The sequence below is a fragment of the Pistacia vera genome, unplaced genomic scaffold (genome assembly GCF_008641045.1).
Source record: "Pistacia vera cultivar Batoury unplaced genomic scaffold, PisVer_v2 Contig526, whole genome shotgun sequence".
Classification (NCBI taxonomy): Eukaryota; Viridiplantae; Streptophyta; class Magnoliopsida; order Sapindales; family Anacardiaceae; genus Pistacia; species Pistacia vera.
The window spans coordinates 394,664-413,522 of NW_022196364.1; the positions used below are offsets into that span (position 1 = coordinate 394,664).

General features: G+C 35.5%; 1 pseudogene; it reads left to right on the forward strand.

Annotated features, from left to right (window-relative positions):
- Nucleotides 1-3,341: 3,341 nt before the first annotated feature.
- On the forward strand, nt 3,342-14,731 carry LOC116107026 (annotated as a pseudogene).
- The last annotated feature ends 4,128 nt before the right edge of the window (nt 14,732-18,859 follow it).

An 18,859-nucleotide genomic window follows, 5' to 3' on the forward strand; every position in this document is an offset into this window, starting at 1 on the left:
ATGTCTAGTCAATAAAAGATGAGATATATGCTAGAGAGGGTGAATTCTGTGTGTGAAAGCATTAAAAAATCAGGAGCCATGATTGCAAATTGAGGCAGAATGATAACCAAGAGTTTCAAACCCTAATAATGAAGTAAAGAGAGTGTTGTGTGTGATTTTTCCACCAAGCTCGGTGAGTTGCGAGGTATTAGCTTGGCCCAGAATCAGTCCGACTCTACCGGTTGTCTGACCTAGCATAAACTTGTCGGCATATAGCTCGACCCAATACAAGCTAGTCGTAAACAGTCCGAATGATCATTCAATCGATTCTCAGATAACTTCAGATCTCAAATATTACGGAAAAGATCAGATTAACAACCATCTCTGCACAATCATAACGCCCAATCGCGAGAATATCAGAGTTGCATTTCAAATCAATTGTAATCCATTTATTTTCGCTATTTTCTTTGTACAAACATTGTATATAAACCCCCTCAACTAATGAAAAAGAGGTTAGAAATTTTCCATTGAACTCCTATTGTAAGCTCTCACAGCAAATACAAGAACAGTGGACGTAGGAACAAGAGTTTACCTTGTCAAACCACTTTAAAAATCTCATTGTCACTTACTCTATTGCATTTATTATTCATCCCTTGTTGATTATCCGTAATCACGCCCACATCCGTTCCGATTCTACCAAGGTCAATTGGATCTCTCTAGTTGGTGCAAATTTTTGTATCAACATTTTGGCGCTAAAAAGAGGGCCTCCGCCAACATTTCAGAAATTCTGGCGAATAGCCATAACAACCTACTCAATCTAGGCTCACAATGGTTTGTACTAGATCAAGACCACCACCGGAAACCACGAAAATGTGGAAATCACCCATCAGGAGGTGCAATACATGTTATGTAAAACTAAAGCTCAGCACGTCATGAATAACCCATCACGAAAATGTGGACATCGACCACCTATGACACTAACTTAGCACGTCACGAATAACCAGGGGGTAGGGATGTCGAACCCCAAAAACGGCCGACTAGTGGAGATGATAAAAAACAATGGTTGCACAGGTGGTGCAACAAAACATGGCTGAGCTGGGATATTAGCAACCAACTGCCCAGAACCTCAACCAACCACGCTTCACCAGTGCCTCCCCAACAGGTGGCTAGTCTGGTTCATCGGTGTCGAGAGGCGACTGATACCTCTGACATCACAAACTGCACTCCGCTCTTGGGCATGAGTCTTAAGGGCAAACTAGCCCTACGAGGCGGCCAGGGAAGTAACCACTAGGTGAAGGCAAAGGCAACGGTCACCCCCGAGATACTCGACGGTATCCCCAGTGTCAACGTATCAGATTTAACCCACGCCCAAAACAAGCTCGATCCTTGAAAGCTCGTGAGACGAGTCACATGCGCTAGTCTAGCAATGACTGACATTCCGGTTATAGCCAACGTTGGGAGCAACACATCGATGAGCATGATAACACTTATCAACCTAGCAATCATGACTCAACTTTGCACATCAATGCGCATAATAGAGGGGCTTCGCAAGCCACAAACTTGCGAACACACTTGCTTGAAGTAAGGCTAAATAGAGCCAGCCAAGGCAACTACAATGAAGATTTGGATTATGTGCAGAAAATGCTTGAGGGTCTAAGGGCCCACTAGAAAGGTACGGTGGAAGAAATAGTGAGTTCCCCCTTCATGGAGGAGGTTTGCCAAGCCCCACTTCCACTAGAATTTAGGGTGCCAGAGAGTAAGTTCGACGAGAGAGGAGACCGCAGAGACCACCTTGACAATTTCAATGACCTGATGGAGCTGCACTAGGTTTGTGATCTAGCAAAATGTTGCTGCTTCACATTCACATTGGTAGAAGATGCCAAGAGGTGGTACAAGAGACTCAAGGCGAACTCCATTAATTCCTAGCAACAATTCTCCTTGCTATACTTGCTATAGTTTCAAGCGAGGAGACAGTTTGCAACGCCGCTCAGCTACTTGAGCAACATCTGTCAAGAGAGAGACAAAACACTAACCTCGTATTTAACAAGGTTCTAGAATGAGCAAGCAAAGGTTGCAGATGTGCCCAAAGAGTCCATTCAAACTTGGCTGATTGTAGGCATCAGGTTGAACACAGAGCTATTGAAAGAGCTCCAGAGTGAAGATCATGTGAGCCTGGCCAAGTTTTACCAAACGGCTGCAAAACACTAGCGAGTAGAATACTTGTTGGCAACATTGGCCAGAAGCTCGATACGGGGAGCCCCAAATAGGCAATAAGATCGCCCATCAAACAAGCATGGTGGCCAAGATCGTAATGATAGGGATCGCAACAGGTCCCAAAAGAGACAAAGAACAGATAACTGTAGGGATAGGCAGGCCTTCCCACGGTATGCATAATATACCCCCGTCATGCGAGACATAGCTCACATCTATGAAGTCTCCTGTGAGGCAAAACGATTGCCCACCCCAAAAAGGATGAGGGGGGTTCTAGGTAGAAGAGATTGGCAAAAATATTGCTGATACCATTGGGACATTGGGCATAACACCAACAAGTGTTAGGCTTTAAAAAATGCCATTGAAGACCTGATACGAAGGGACCACCTAAAGGAATTCGTCAAGGAGGCACCAACTCACGAAAGTGCTAATGAGCAAAACAATCAAGTCTAGAACCAGGTCCAACGAGCCTCAGCAAATGCCAACAATGAGGTCTTGGTAAGTATGATCTATGGGGGCCCGACATAATGAATAGCTCAAGGCGTGCCTACGAACAATATGTTTGTGAGGCCAGAACAGATTTAGTCCCCTGGATAATGAGCTGTGAATAAAAGTCGCCCAAGCGACCCAAGTAAAAGAGCGAGATAATAGGGTTCACAGTCGAGGAATGCGAAGAATCCCCTCGCCATAATCATGACGCAATCGTAATTGCAACCAAAATCGACAATGCCAAAGTGCTGAGAATGATGGTTGATAATGGAAGTGTGGCGAACATCATTTTCTTGGGAGCTTTCTGAGGAATGAGGTTCACAAAAAGAGCCCTGAGGGTGTTCCCTTCACCACTCTATGGATTTACCAGGGACGGCCTAGTTCCTAAAGGGATGATCGACCTCCCCGTAACTCTAGGGACAGAGCCTAAGATCAAGATGGTGATGGCCAAATCCCTAGTGGTAGATTGCCTGACCACATACAATGTCATCCTCGAAAGACCGATCTTGGATGACTTGAGCACAGTCACATCAGTATGCTACCAAACATTGAGGTTTTCAACTCCTGGGGGAGTCGCGATGATCAGGAGTTGTAAAAAGGAATCTCGGGAATGTTACAATCGGGCTATACATATATCACACAAATGGCCGCTCTCAAGAACAATGGTTATCACAGAATCTGAGCCAAACCCCACGCCCCTCGAAGTTAACATTGATCCTCGCATCCATAGAGAGGAGCTTGCAACAGGGCCGATGGAAGAGCTGCAAGAAATATGTGTCAGCGAGAAAGATCCAACTCACGTACTAAAAGTCGGCAGCAGCCTGAGTAAAGACATGGCTGACAACTTGGCGGGTTTTTTGAAGAAAAATCTCAACATTTTCGCATGGGTGCATGCAGATATGGTGGGGATCAGCCTTGAGGTAATGTGTCACAGGCTAAACATCGACCTGAAAGCTCGGTCAATAAGACACAAAAGAAATTTCATAAATCTCAACTTGGGTTGGGTTTTACTCACCTTGTTATGGAGAGACTTCACCAACTCTTCCTTTCACTTGTTTAGCTTGACTTTTCCTCTAATCTTAACCAAAAGAAAGAAAACCCTCAAACACCAAAATGAACTAAAACTCACAAATCACACAACTTAAGGAGAAATCCTTACCTTAGGAAGCCCTAGGTTGCTTTTCTACTCCAAATCACTTCAAAAACCCCTTGAAAATCCTTGATCAAAAGAAAAGAGAAGTTGAGAGGAGAAGAATGAAGAGTCACGTTTGAGAAGAAGAAATGAGGGGTTTCTTTGATTCTAATTCCTTTTAATGAAATATAAACACACTCATTCCCATTTTGCCCTTATTCTACTTTGGGAATTCCATCCATATCCTTTGATTCATTACAAACTCACCCCTATATCAACATATTCTCCATGAAAATTCCTTACAATTAACTCCCCACTTTTCCTGCTAATTAGGGGTAGAATGGTCAAATTGCCCTTAGGGAAGAAAATATCTAAAACTTCATCAACATTTTATTCGGCCTGTCGCCGCAGCGAAGAAACTTCTGTCGCCGCGGCGAAACTGTCCAGCAGCTCCCCCCTGGCTTCAATTCTTCTTCGCCCCGGCGAAGACCGAAATACTAAACTTCTTCTATTTTCAACCAATTTTCAGGGCAAACATTCAACATAACACTCAAACAAACAATAATAACAAAAACCAACTCGATTAAGGGCAAAAGAGGAAACAATAACAACGTACCTCAAGTGGGGCGTTACAAATGAGAAGTCAAGTTTGATTTCTAAGGCTCACTATCAAAATCACACCATGAGTACTACATGCATGGAAATCTCCAAGTATGATGAGAAGATTGACTTTAATAGTTGGAAGAAGAAGATGAAAGCTCTCTTATCACACAACAAGGTAGGTATTCCACTGGAAAAAGATGCAACAAAATGGCCAGAAGAAAACCTGAAAAAGAAATCAGAGGTTGATGAGGAGGCATATAATCTCATCGTCATGAACCTATCAGACAATGTGTTAAGGAAAGTAGATCGTCTGGAAACTCCAATCGCTCTTTGGAGGTAAACTCAAAACCTTGTATGCATTATAAGCTAATCCTAGCCTTCTTTTTTTAAAAGGTTCTTTGTTTTCATATAAAATGGATCTCTCTAAACTTTAGATGATAATCTAGACAAATTTCTGAAAATGACAATGATACTAAAAGGTACTAACCAAGAATTGAGAGACTCTATCCTAGCTATGATTCTGCTAAATTCATTGCCTGAGGACTATTTAGTGGTAAAAAATTTCATGTAGGGTCTTGAGAGGGTTAGGTCACATGGTGGGAATAGCTATTCATGTCCATTGTAGATGACTATAGTAGGAAGGTATGGGTTTACCTCCTTAAGTTTAAGGATGAAGCCTTAAGCGAGTTTAAAGGCTGAAAGACTTTGGTGGAAAACCAAACTAATAAGAAGGTTAAGGCCCTTAGGATAAATAATGGATTGGAGTTTTGTAACTCTAAGTTTGATACATACTACAATGACTAGGGGGTTCTAAGACATAGGATAGTTAGAAGAACCCCTTAGCAAAATGGTGTTGCTGATAGGATGAATAGAACACTGTTAGAAAAAGTTAGATGCCTCTTATTCAGTTAAGGATTGTCTAAAACCTTTTGGGGGGAAGCCTTAACTACTGTTGCCTACCTAGTTAATAGGAGTCCCTTTAGTGCTATAGAGTTCGAATGTCCAGAGGAGAAATGGTATAGTAGAAAGCCAAGTCATAGTCACTTGAGGGTATTTGGCTGTGCTGCTTATGCACACACCAGTGATGGAAAATTAAAGCCTATGTCTCTTAGATGTGTATTTCTAGGATACCAAAAAGGGACCAAAGGATATAGGTTGTGTGAAAAAGATGCACAGAGGGGGTCAGGGTCATAATTAGCAGAGATGTGGTATTCAATGAAAATGTATTTCCTTGCAAAACTATTAACATCAATATAGGTACCCCCAGTAGTGATTTTGTGGACCTAAATCAAGCTGACACCTCTCAAATTGAGGTGGAGCCAACAAGGTACCCAATTGAGTAGGTCAATTCTGATGAAGAAACTGAACCTGTAAAGCTACCACCAACTGCTGATATTTCTCAAGGTTTTGAAGATGTAATAATAGAACATGGCAAGAGGTCCCAACAAAAGGATCTTGCACAATATCAGTTGGCAAGGGACAGGGCCAAAAGGGATATCAAACCTTCTACTAGATGATACTATTATGCAGATCTAATCTACACTGTATTGATTGCTAGAGTTGAAATTCAAAGAACTAAACCTACCACATATGAAGAAGCTGTGAGCTCAAAGGACAGCAGGCAATGGCTGACTATCATGAGAGAAGAGATGCACTCCCTAAAGGTAAATAGAACCTGGTAATTGGTTCAAAAACCTAAAGACCAGAAACTTATGGAGTTGAGATGGCTGTTCAAACTGAAAAAAGCCATGAATCAGTCTGACCCTCCGAGATACAAGGCCAAATTGGTAGCAAAAGGCTACGCACAAAAAGAAGGTATTGACTTTAACGAAATATTTTCTCTAGTAGTTAAATTTAAAACAATCAGGTTGATGTTATCTATTGTTGCTCACCATGACCTAGAACTAGAACAATTAGATGTAACGACTACCTTATTGCATGGTGATTTAGAAGAGACTATATACATGTGTCGCCTATTGGTTTTATAGATAAAAATCTGCCTGAACATGTGTGCTTGCTACATAAATCCCTGTATGGTCTTAAACAGTCCCCTAGGCAATGGTATAAAAGGTTTGACTCTGTTGGGATTGGGTTTACTAAGAGTAAATATGACAACTGCTTTTACTTTGCATTCACTAATGACATGCCTATATATTTTCCTTTTTATGCTGATGACATGTTGTTAATAAGTGAGTCTAAGTCTAAGATAAATGATTTAAAGGCAAAATTGAATGTTGAATTTGATATGAAAGACTTAGGATGTGCAAAAAGGATACGAGGAATGGTGATAGAGAGAAATAAAAAACTTAACAAGCTAAAGATTCACCAAATGTCTAACTCTAAAGTAGTTATAATACCATTAGCAAGCCACTTTGTACTCAACAAACTGCAATGTCCGAAAACAAAGACTGAACTGATAAAAATGGAGAACATTCCTTACTCTAATGTAATAGGCGTAACAATGTATGCTATGATTACTACTAGACCAGATCTGTCTTTTGCAATCTCTTTACTAAGGAGATACATGTCTAATCCTTGAATTGAGCATTGAATTGCATTAAAATGGTTGTTGAGATATATAACAACTCTGTGCATGTTGGTTTGGATTATTGTAAAAGAAATGATACACTTGATCTTGTGGGGTATGTGGACTCTAACTTTACAGGTGATAGAGATATTAGGAAGTCCACCACAGCATACTGTTTTACACTTGGAGGGAATTGTGTGAGCCTGAAGTCACAATTTCAACCATTGGTTGCATTGTCCACAAGAAACGCTAAATATGTGGCTGTAACTAATGTCTTCAAAGAAGCTATATGGCTTCAAGGGATCTTGAGAGAAGCCAACCTACTGGATGGACTTGTGACTATATACTCTGATAGTTAAAGTGCCACCCACTTAAGTAAGAATCATGTGTACCATGAGAGGACCAAGCATGTAGATGTAAGGTTCTACTTTGTTAGAGACCTCATCTTAAGAGGACAATTGAATCTGAAGAAAGTACCAATTGAGGAGAATCCAGCTGACATGGGAACTAAGGTGGTGACTGCTACAAAGTTCAAGCACTGCTTGGACCTGTTACACATAAGGTAATGTACTAGAGCTAAGAAGGAATAGCTGAGTTACTTGCTGCACTAATGTGAGGATACCCTGAAGGAGTTTGTTGTCTTCAAGGCAAAGATTGTTAATTATGAAGCTAAAAAATGATGTCGTCTGAGTTCAAGTTGTGTGCTATCGTTTTGATCCATAGCTCCTTCAATCTTGATCGTTGCTTTGAATATGATCCAACTGTTGAAATTCTCCATCTAGGTCAACGGTATATAAGCCGGCAATTGCTCTCATTGTAAACAAGTCTTCATAATCTCTTTTGTGTGAATAATCTTTTTCTCTCTGCTAGGGTTCATCCTGTTAAGTCTCGAATTTGTAATCTCTTGTTGCAATCGGTAGAATCGTAAGCTAAAGGTTGCGTTTCCTTCGAAGTTAGAGAATCTTGGGTGGTTTTTCTCTTAGGTTTAAAAGGTTACAGTAGAGTTTTGAGGTTAAGAGAAAAGAGGGTTAGTCTTGATTGAGATGTGTATTGTACTCTGTAAATCTTCAAAGTTAGTGCAGTGAGCATCAATATTCTAGAGCTCAACGTGGATGTAGTCTATCCAAATCTTGGATAGGTGAATCATGGTAAAAACTCTTGCGTGTTTGTTCTTGATTGTGTGTGTGAGAGAGATTGGTAAAGATAGATTGATAATTAGGCCCTAATCATAACATAAATAAATAAACAAAAGAAAATCTAAGTTATATTGTCTTAACCCCAAAAGGCAAAACACTAATATCTCATGCCTACTACCAAAACGGCATACAATAATCTTACTTGTTATCAAGAAGAAGAGCAAAAATCTTAGAAGTAATAACTAAAAGCTAGCCAAGATTGTGTTTGATTTGAAAGGAAATGATAGATGGAATTTAATTTGATTTGCAAATAGAATGAATGATCGAAATGTTAAAAGGAAGATTTTTGGTTTCCTAAGACAAAGCATATCCAAAGAAGTGAGAGGTTGGTGGGTGATGAGATTTATTAGAGGAAAGTTCCAAGAACAACTTCTTGATTATTGATTATTATTATTTTTTTCTTTTGTTTGAGGATTCGATATGATCTAAGTTGACCAATAATTCATTAGTTCTTGCTTGCTTTTTATTGAGCAGAAAGGTAATTAATTAATTCTTTACTTTGAATATTATATAAATAGTTTAATTTAATAATGTAATCATGCTTACATAATATATATAAATATAAGTAATATATAATTAATTAATTATATATATATTATACGTACAAATAAATATTCCATATAAATTAATATGATAGAAAATGAATGAAAGAGTGAATATAATGAGTTTGACACTTTGTATTCAGTCTTCCATTTATTTTCTGCCACATCACTTTATATAGAAGTCTCTTAATTAGATTTCTTTGTTCGTATATTATTATTATTATTATTATTATTATTATTATTATTATAATTATATGTGTGTGTGCGCGTGTGTGTATAGATTGAAATTATAATTTTTATTTTTCCCTTTGCTACCATTTTATCAACAATTCACAATCATAACAAGCTTTTTAAAATGTTTTTTTTTTTTTTTTTTAACCAAGATGTCCAGACTAACTTACATGTATATTGACTAATTCTCAGAGGAGAATAGCATTGCAATTCACCGTCACAACCCCCCACTTAAATCTTAGGATCCAAGGTATTCAAACTTAGGACCATATACCTTAACCATATATCGTGCTCTACCATTTGAGTTATCCAAGGGTGTGGATAAAGACTATCAAACCATTTATTAATACTATCTAACAAGATTCATAATTTAAAAGGGGNCAGCCTGAAGAGGGAATCAAATTTAGATAATATGAGAAGGTATCTTCTTATTGAAAAGATAAATGATCTTTGCTACCATTTAATCAACAATTCACAATCATAACAAGCTTTTTAAAATGTCTTTTTTTTTTTTTTTTTTTTAGCCAAGATGTCCAGACCAACTTACATGTACATTGACTAATTCTCGGAGGAGAATAACACTGCAATTCACCGTCACAGCCCCCCACTTAAATTTTGGGACCCAGGGTATTCGAACTTGGGACTATATACCTTAACCATATATCACAACACGTGCCCTACCATTTGAGTTATCCAAGGGTGTGGATAAAGACTATCAAATCATTTATTATACTATCTAACAAGATTCATAATTTAAAAGGGCCTAATACACAAATAGAAAACCATATTATAAAAGATCATTAATTGAGAAAAGGGGCATGACATAAGAGTTAGAACATATAAAATGTTGAAATTAATTAAGGTAATGTATACGTGTATATGGAAATGTGAGAATAAGACAATTGCATCCCAATTCTCCAGGTTAGATAGAAATCTTATCTTTTAAGCTTTAAAGGTATGTAAGGTTGAAGACACATTCAAAGGCAATACAGAGAATTTGGGTTGGCAGTGATTGAGATAGATGATGGATATATGTGTTTCCTCTCCGAAGGAAAATTATAATTAAAATTTGGCTTCTCTCTCTCAACTTCTTGAAAATTGTGATCAAGGTATTGTCATCAACACCATTTATTCTTGTGGACCCTTTTTTTTCAGTCACCATAATTAATCCTCCTCCCTTTCTCTTTCAAACTTCGTATACATTTATAATTAATTATATATTCACACAAATATATATAATAAGATCAATATACAATTAACTTGATTAAGCAAAATTATATATACAGTATATATATTCACCTCTTTGTTTAAAAAATAAAGTAAAGACTCTTTTAGAGAAGGTTTATGATAAATTTTAAGAATTTTTTAGAATTTTTTTTCAATTATTTAATTTATTGAAAGCCTCTATACAACAGTTTTTTTCTTTTTTCTTTTTTCTTTTTCAATAGTTAATAAAAACAATAGTTTTTTTTTTAATATTTATTAATTTTTTAAAGGTTCATATAATTAACAATAACCGTAAGATTTTTCTATAAGAATATATTAAGAGAAATTTTTCATATTCAGAAGAGATCTTTGAACAACATAATATTAATGAAAATGAAAATTAAAAGTTTGAATTAATTGAGAATCAGAAATAACAAGACTTTAGTGAGCAGTTTCATGCAGCTTGTATATATTTTGAGTGAATCTAAAAAGCAAAGAAAGAAAGCAAAGAAAAAGTATAGTTAGGAAGAAAAAGAGAAATAGTAAGAGAAGAGACAAGTGAGATAAAAACAAAAAACTAAAGATGGATAGAATTAAAGTCTCTAAATGTGGCCTGCATTGTGGAATAAAGGCATGGATAATAAAGAATAAAGTGATTTCCACAATAATTTAATAAACTCAGAATTTAATTAATTAATATTACTATTCTATCTGTCACTTCTTCTTCTTCTTCTTTTTTTTTTTTTTTTTTTTTTTAGAGTTGTTCAACCAGTTTGAGCGTACCTTAATTAATCTTTGAAATCTATTAAACATTCTATATAAACCCAATAGTTCAAATAAGTTACAAATGTGATAGATAACCAATTGGTGGGGCTCGAATACAAGACTTCTAAGTAGCCTAAGATTTTGCCATCCTACCACAAGCCAAATGATTTTTATATCTCTCTTTCTCCCCATGTAAAAAATTGTGAAAAGAAAACAAAATTTAATAAAGTAAACTTGTTAGCATATTATTCTTTTTGTTTCTTTCTCTTTTTCTTTTTTCAAATCATTGTTCTACAAAGTAAACTTGTTAATATTAGATTAATTGGATTATCCTTTTGATAATGAGAGACAATACTAAACCAGACTGGTAAAAGTAACTATTTAGGACTTAGTTTAAACAAGAATATTACATATTATAATTTTTTTTTTTTTTTTTTATGTAAAAGCAATGAAATTAAAATCATTAATTTACTATGTGAATGAATCTTTCACGCTGTTTGGTTAGAAAAGTTGAACTATTCCTTCCCTTTCTTTTCTCCCTCTCTCTCCAGTCTTGCATGTGATGATCTGTGTATATGTAGGGAAATCTCTATTGACACCTCATTTGTTTAGGATAGAAAAATCAAATCCCATATATTTAAGAACCTAACAATAGTACCCAAATGCGAAAATGATGCCCACAACTGTCATAAGTTTATGGAAATATCTTCAATGAAATGGGGACACATGAATGCAAGTTACATTATAGTGCATGACCTGCAGACATTAGATGATTCAATGGATACACATGTGTTCATCCAACTGAAGACTTTCTCTAATTTTATGACTTTTGAGAATATCGTTATTGGTTTTAAAATTTGAGACGAGCGTACATCCATGCACGCCATATTTGCAAACATGGTTTGCAAGTACTAAATGATTAAATGAATACAAATGTGCTCATTCAACTAAAGAGATGGAAATTTCTACAGTTTCATAACTTTGGGGATGAGTGTACATGCATGAAATACATATCTACACAACGGTTTACAAGCACTAAGTGATTGAATTGATACACACGCATTACGGTTGTCATTGTTAGTTTTCGAAAATTGGGGGAGTTGATTTTTTAAACCAAACATGAAGGTTGTAAATGTAGTTTCTTCTATTTTATATAAATATAGTGTTACATTATATATGCCGTTGTCTTAGTATTCCAAAAGGAACATCATTGTCAAATTGAGTAAGCCTATTGATGATGAAACAACACACACAGATGAATCCAGAAAAGTTGTCCAAAAATATGAAGTTTATAATTTCAAAACTATTGAACACCCTTCTGCAAAACCATGATTAATTTTTCCCTCATCAGTAAGTCTGGTGCTTCAAGGAAAGAACCCACCACCCAATCTTTTCTATTCTCATCAGCCAAAACCCTTATAATTATTAATTACTACGCATCACTCCTCCCTCACCCTCACCTCCCTTTCTTTCAAATTCATATTAATTTCTCTTTCTTTCTTCATAAATCAATGAGGATTTTGAAATATTCAAAAACCCTAGTTTTTTAGTACCATTCACAAGAGAAGCATGGCATCCCTTAATTCCATATAATAAATTTCAAGCTTTAATTCTATAATCTTATTATTAATGCTAATTAAGAAGCAAATGATCAAGTTATTGAACAATAATTTGAGTCAATTAAAATCAATATATTAACCAAACTTGAGAGATAGAGAGAGAGTTGGATCATATCTTTGTTCGCAATAAATATGGGCAAACATGTCAACTCAAATATACATGAAAGGTTTGAACTTTAATGGCACCATTCAGTGGGGAGGGGAGATTTCGCTAATTTCCATTTAAACAACATTAATTTTCTTTTTAAATAATTCTTTTCGTGGCTGTGTCTCCACTCTCTGACACACTGCTCTCTACATGGAGTAAACTTGATTCCTGATAGTGCAAGCAAAGCAACACCACCCCACTTTTTTTTTTAATTTCATTTGCTAAATAATATTTTCTCAACCCTATTCATATTGTCTATTAAAAAAAAAAAAAAAATTGCTTTTCTTCTCTCCTCCTTTTTGAGCCCTCAACACTCTATAAGCTTGTTTTAGTGCTTGCTTCACTAGCAAAACCCACCTGCAAAACTCTCTCTCTCTCTCTCTCTCTCTCTCTCTTTGTCTCCTTCTCTTCTCTCCACTTGTGTGAGCTCTTCTCCTAATTTTCTTCTTTTACAATTTAATTTGCCTTTATTATTCAAGGTATTTAAGTGTGCTTACTTCTTCAAGATTCACAAAGACAATCAAGCTTATGAGATCAGTGTAATTTATTGAACTCCCTTTTTCCAAGCTTAGTTAGTTTCTTGCTTCTTCTACTTTAGGGTCCATATCATTCTGAGCTAGCTAGCAAGCTAGTGTTTGACCCCTCTTCTCTTTCACCTTCAAGAATGTGGTTCTCTTCCAAGGTTTAGTTTCCCTTCACTGTTGCTAAATTTCCTTCTTCTTCTTTCTTTTTTGTCCTTCTAGGTTGACCTTGAAGCTGAAAATGCATGAGCTATGGAGAGTATTCAAAGTCTAGGTTCATTGTTCATGATCACACCCTCTAGCTTTTGTCTTTGCTTTTTCTTTTGATCATCAAAAGAGTTTGCCTCTTGAATCCGTAACTGCTCAAGAACTGTTCCTTTCTATCTCTCTTTATATGCAATTTCTTGAGGTGGGTCTCCTTCTCAGTTCTTCTTCATTTTTTTTTTAATTGTTCATTTCGTTTATTTTATTATAATTAGTGTTAAGTTCTAGAAATTTAAGTTGTGTAGACAATTGTCAGGCTTTTGATTTAATCATCATTAAATAAAACTATCTCCCAATCCCAAACTCCCTTTCCTGTCTTTGTTCTTCTCTCTCTCTCTCTCTCTCTCTCTCTCTCTCTCTCTCTCTCCTCTCCTCTCTTTGGTCTGCAAATTAACCACAAACAGGAAACCAAGAGAGCTACCTTGAAAGGATCTTTCAAGCCATGAAGAAGGAGAGATTCCAATTCCCTTAAACTCTACTTATGCTCATGGCCATCCCCACATGATCCATAATGACCACCATCATCTTCAACATCATAACCACATCATCCCACTTCAACACCACTACCTCCTCCACCACCTCAAATCCCTTCAAGTAACAAAAATGGCCCCGCTTCCTCACCTCCAAGGACCACCATCTCCCCACCACCTTCAAGAAATATCCGCTACCACGAGAATGCCTCAAGAACCACGCAGCCGCCATGGGAGGCACCGCCACTGACGGCTGCGGCGAGTTCATGCCTAGTGGCGAAGAAGGCACTATCGAAGCCCTCAACTGCTCCGCTGCAACTGCCATAAACTTCCACCGAAAAGAAATCGAAGGTGAGCATCCAAACCACCCTTCCCCATGTGATTGTTTCCACAACCCTCACCATTCCCATCCTCAAAATCTCAATAGAGTTGAAAGAAAATTAATTCTAGGCCACCATCATCAAAAGAATCTTTTGCCTCCGGAGGCTTTAGGATACCCTACAGCGAACGCTTATTTCTTCAAGGCCTCAACAGATGCTAATGTCCTACAACATGGGGTCGCTGCCATCGGAGTCGGAGAGCAGGGGAGGGGGGCGGCCGGGTGATGGCCAGACCGACGCAGTGGTGAAGAAGAGGCACAGGACGAAGTTTTCGCAGGATCAGAAGGAGAAATGCTCAACTTTGCCGAGAAAGTTGGATGGAAAATTCAGAACAAGAAGAAGTGTGGTGCAACAGTTCTGCCAGAATTGGAGTGAAGGAAGAGTCCTCAAGTTTGGATGCACAACAACAACACACCTCGCCAAGAACAACAACAATAATATACATTGATCATCATCCTGTTGCAGCTCCAACTTCAAGTGCTTAATTAAAATCAATTAATTAACCTAATTATTGTGGTTTAACCCTACTTAGTACTAGCTTTAAAAATTTCCTTACACTTCTTTTTTCTTTTGGGTTGTATTTGTGTTTGTGTATTGTTGAAATTTTAATAATATTTGGTTGTTAATTGGGTAGATCTTCAACAATCCTGTTAAGTGGATTGGTTATGAATTTTATTTGTACTTTACAATCTAAGATGTATTAGTATTATTCTCATTATTATTATTGATTAATGTTTCAATTTATTGAACGTCTTCTTGGTTTAACTTAATTTTCTCCACTTAATTTCTTGCTTCATATATTATATATATATATATCTATATATATATATATATATATATATATATACCTCTGTATAGTTATAATATTGGGACCAATTAAATTTATTACTATAAGAGGATTATAAATTAATAGAGGTATAGTTACAAGAATTATTGTTTTGATTTCTTATTTTATTATTCATATTTTAGTAGTATTAGGATTTTAATTAATTGTTTTAGTAGCATTAGGATAGTACAGAAATAGATATTAAAGAGTCACTGTAAAATTGAGTTATCAGATTTGTAATACCCAAGATGTCAAAGGTATGTTCCTAACTCAAAATAGTCCTTTAGATGTTAATTTTATATTAAAAAACATAAAATCTAACAAAGGCCAAAATATTCAATTCATTTGAAACGATATGAATCAATTATCATTAAAGGGTATTAGGGGCAAAATAGTCATTTTGCCTATGGATAAGCATTGCAAAAGTCAAGGATGAGTAGGTTTAATTGCATTTAATGACATTAATTAAGTAATAATTATGTTCAATGCCAAATGACCAAAATACCCTTATATGAAGAATTAAGGACTAATGAGTTATACAATTAAAATAATTGGGCCAATAGCATAATTTTGAAAAATTAATCAAATATTTTCCTATAAATGAGACGAAATTCATTCAAGCCAAGGTAGATATCATTTCTCTAACTTTTCATTCATTTTCTCTCAAATCTTCCATGAAACAAGCTTTCTCTCTCTAAGTTTTAAAGGAGTTTTGCATAATTTTTGAAGGAGAACAAGATAGGAGCCTTGGATCTTCAAATTGAAGGGTTTAAGGTAAGTAATAAAAACCCTAGTTTTGATGTGATTTGAAGATTTGAGGTAGATGTTAAAGTATAATGTTATATATGTAGGAATAAGGTGTAAAAGAAGATAAAGGCAAAGGGTTTGGTAGGGGAATTCTTTAAAAAGGTAAGGAAGAACCTCCCATGACTTTAGGAATTATGCTAGGGTTTGTAGATTTTAATGAAACCTTAAATTAAGGCTTTAAGGCATAGAATTAGTTGATGGCAAGTGTAGTTGAACTCATTCATATTATCTATTGCCTTGAATTCATTATACATGAAGTTATTGCATTTATGTTTTATGAGTTGTTATGCTTAATTGAAGAAAATGAAGTATTGATGTTGATTGTGGCAAAACTTGTAGTATTGGAGGCCAAAACTTGTAGTATTGGAGGCCACATGGTGTTAAATGGTTGCTACTAGAAGTGTTGATGTGTTGTTTGCATTAACTTACAATGTTATAGCAATGATGGATGATCATGACAATGAGTTTTTACACTTCCTTTAAGATGTTAAAGACTATTATGGGGAGGTTTAATTGATCCATAAGTTGATGCATTTATTAATTGTCAATAGAAGTTGATATGACATGGTTTAATTAATATGAAAAATTTGGATTTGGCAATTTTAGGGTTTATGTTAAACATGCTTCAGTATTTCAACCATAACTTGACTTATAAAAATCTAAATGAGATGATTCTTGAAACATTAGAAATTTAAGACATAGCCCTATAACTTTTATGCTTATTCTAAGAGCCAATTCGTTTGAGAAATGGATGGAATATGGCCTGAAGAATAAACTTCTGGTTATTAAAGTTTAAAATTTAACATGATCAATTCTTATGATTATAAATTGATTATTAGTGTATTGTTGTAATTAAGTCATGTACTAATGTTTACCCATTAGTTAGATGATCTTTGAAAGATATACATGGTCATGGATGCGAATGCATGATTAATGTTATGAAATGACATGAAGATGCAATGTAATATATGTTTCAAGATGATGAATGTGAGCAAGAGGTAATGTAAATGGATTGATAATCCATAGATGAATCAAAAGTATTAAGCTCACTAAAACATGTATTTACATGCCATAAAATGTTAGAGATGCACATAGATAGGTTGGAAACGCATAAACATATCCTCGTATACCGGTTGAGAAAGATGAATATATGCTTTAGATACTAAATAACGCGTAAGCACGCCTCTCAATGATATAAGCTCTAGATGAATTTGAGGTTAGATGAGAGGAAAGATGAATATATTCTTTAGATGCTAATTAACACATAAGCATATCCGTATATTCCGGTTGAGGAAAGACGAACATATGTTTTAGATGCTAAATAACACGTAAGCACGCCTCTCGATGATATGAGCTTTAGATGAATTTGAGGCTAGATGAGAGGAAAGATGAATATGTGCTTTAGATGCTAATTAACGCGTAAGCACACCTCCCGATGATATGAGCTCTAGATGAATTTGAGGCTAGATGAGAGGAAATATGAATATGTGCTTTAGATGCTAAATAACTCATAAGCATGCCTCCCGATGATATGAGCTCTAGATGAATTTGAGGTTAAATGATATGAAATGCTTAAGACGCTAAGAAAATTCTGATCGAATAGACATTCAATGATTCATATGCATTTAGTTGCATTACATTAGTTATGATGTTATTTACATCATGAGATGATTTGTACTCATGTTAGATGATATTTAGATGTTATGTCATGACATGTGATGTGTATGCACTATGTTTATATACTTATTTGTATGTGTACACTTGATGTTTTATATGACCATGGGGAAGATGATGAAAAGTATATGAGTTAGTAAAGAAAAGGAACATACTTAGATGCAAATGAGGTGTGATATGTGAATGAATGTGTTTGAATGAATGTCAAATAACATACTTGGTATTAAATGGATCATTCCTTACTGAGTGATTAGCGCTCACCCTTTATAGTTGAATGTTTTACAGGTAATCCAGAAGCGAGTGATGCTGGAGACAGCAAAGCTATGCATGAGGGGAGATAATTTATTGTCATCCTAACGTTCTATCTTGATGTAAATAATGTAAATGACAAATATTTTTGAAACACCTTTTTGAAGCTTCCATCATATGAATGAAAATAGCATTAATATATTTTGATTGATTGATGCCCAAATGAATTTAAGTTTTTATTTTTATCTTTGAAGGTACAAATTTTGATCCTACGGTACATCTTATAATAATATTTTGGACATTATTATTATTCTTGTACAGGTTTTCTAAATACAACTTGTTCCCCAAATATGAATTCTCTGGATTGTCATTGAGGGATATTAAGAGGATACTAGATTGGGGAGGGGTTTTACAAGATTTGACAACTTTACTACACTAATCAAATGGATATTATTGTCTTCCTCAATAATCCAAATGAGCAACAAATCGCGTATGTTTTAACTGAAAAAGAAATCATTACTGGAATTAGACAAGAAGAGGAATGAGATAATCTTTAAGATGATAGTATGGAAGTACCAAAAATTTCATGCCAAGAAGTTCTAAACATACTTGAGAGCTAGAAATATTTTTGGCTTCAATAAGAAGGTATCCATGCTGGCAGCTTATTACGTACCCACAAGATAATAAATGTGATAACAAGTCTAAAGCATAAATCATTGTCTCAAACAACTTTAAATAAATATTTTATTTCATCTTAAAACTTTAATGTAACATAGCATATATTTTTGCAATATACATATAATTATTACTATATAGAGTTAAGTTCCTTAAGATAGAACCTAGAAAAATTAAAACTTATTAAAATGTGAAATTTATTCCTATTTATAACTGGCCCAAGTTGGGATTGAAATTTTTTATAACTACATAGACGTTATTCCTATGTAGAGTATCACTATAGAGAGGTTCTACTATACTGTATATATTGTATAGTAAAATCTCTCTATAATTATAATGGTGGGA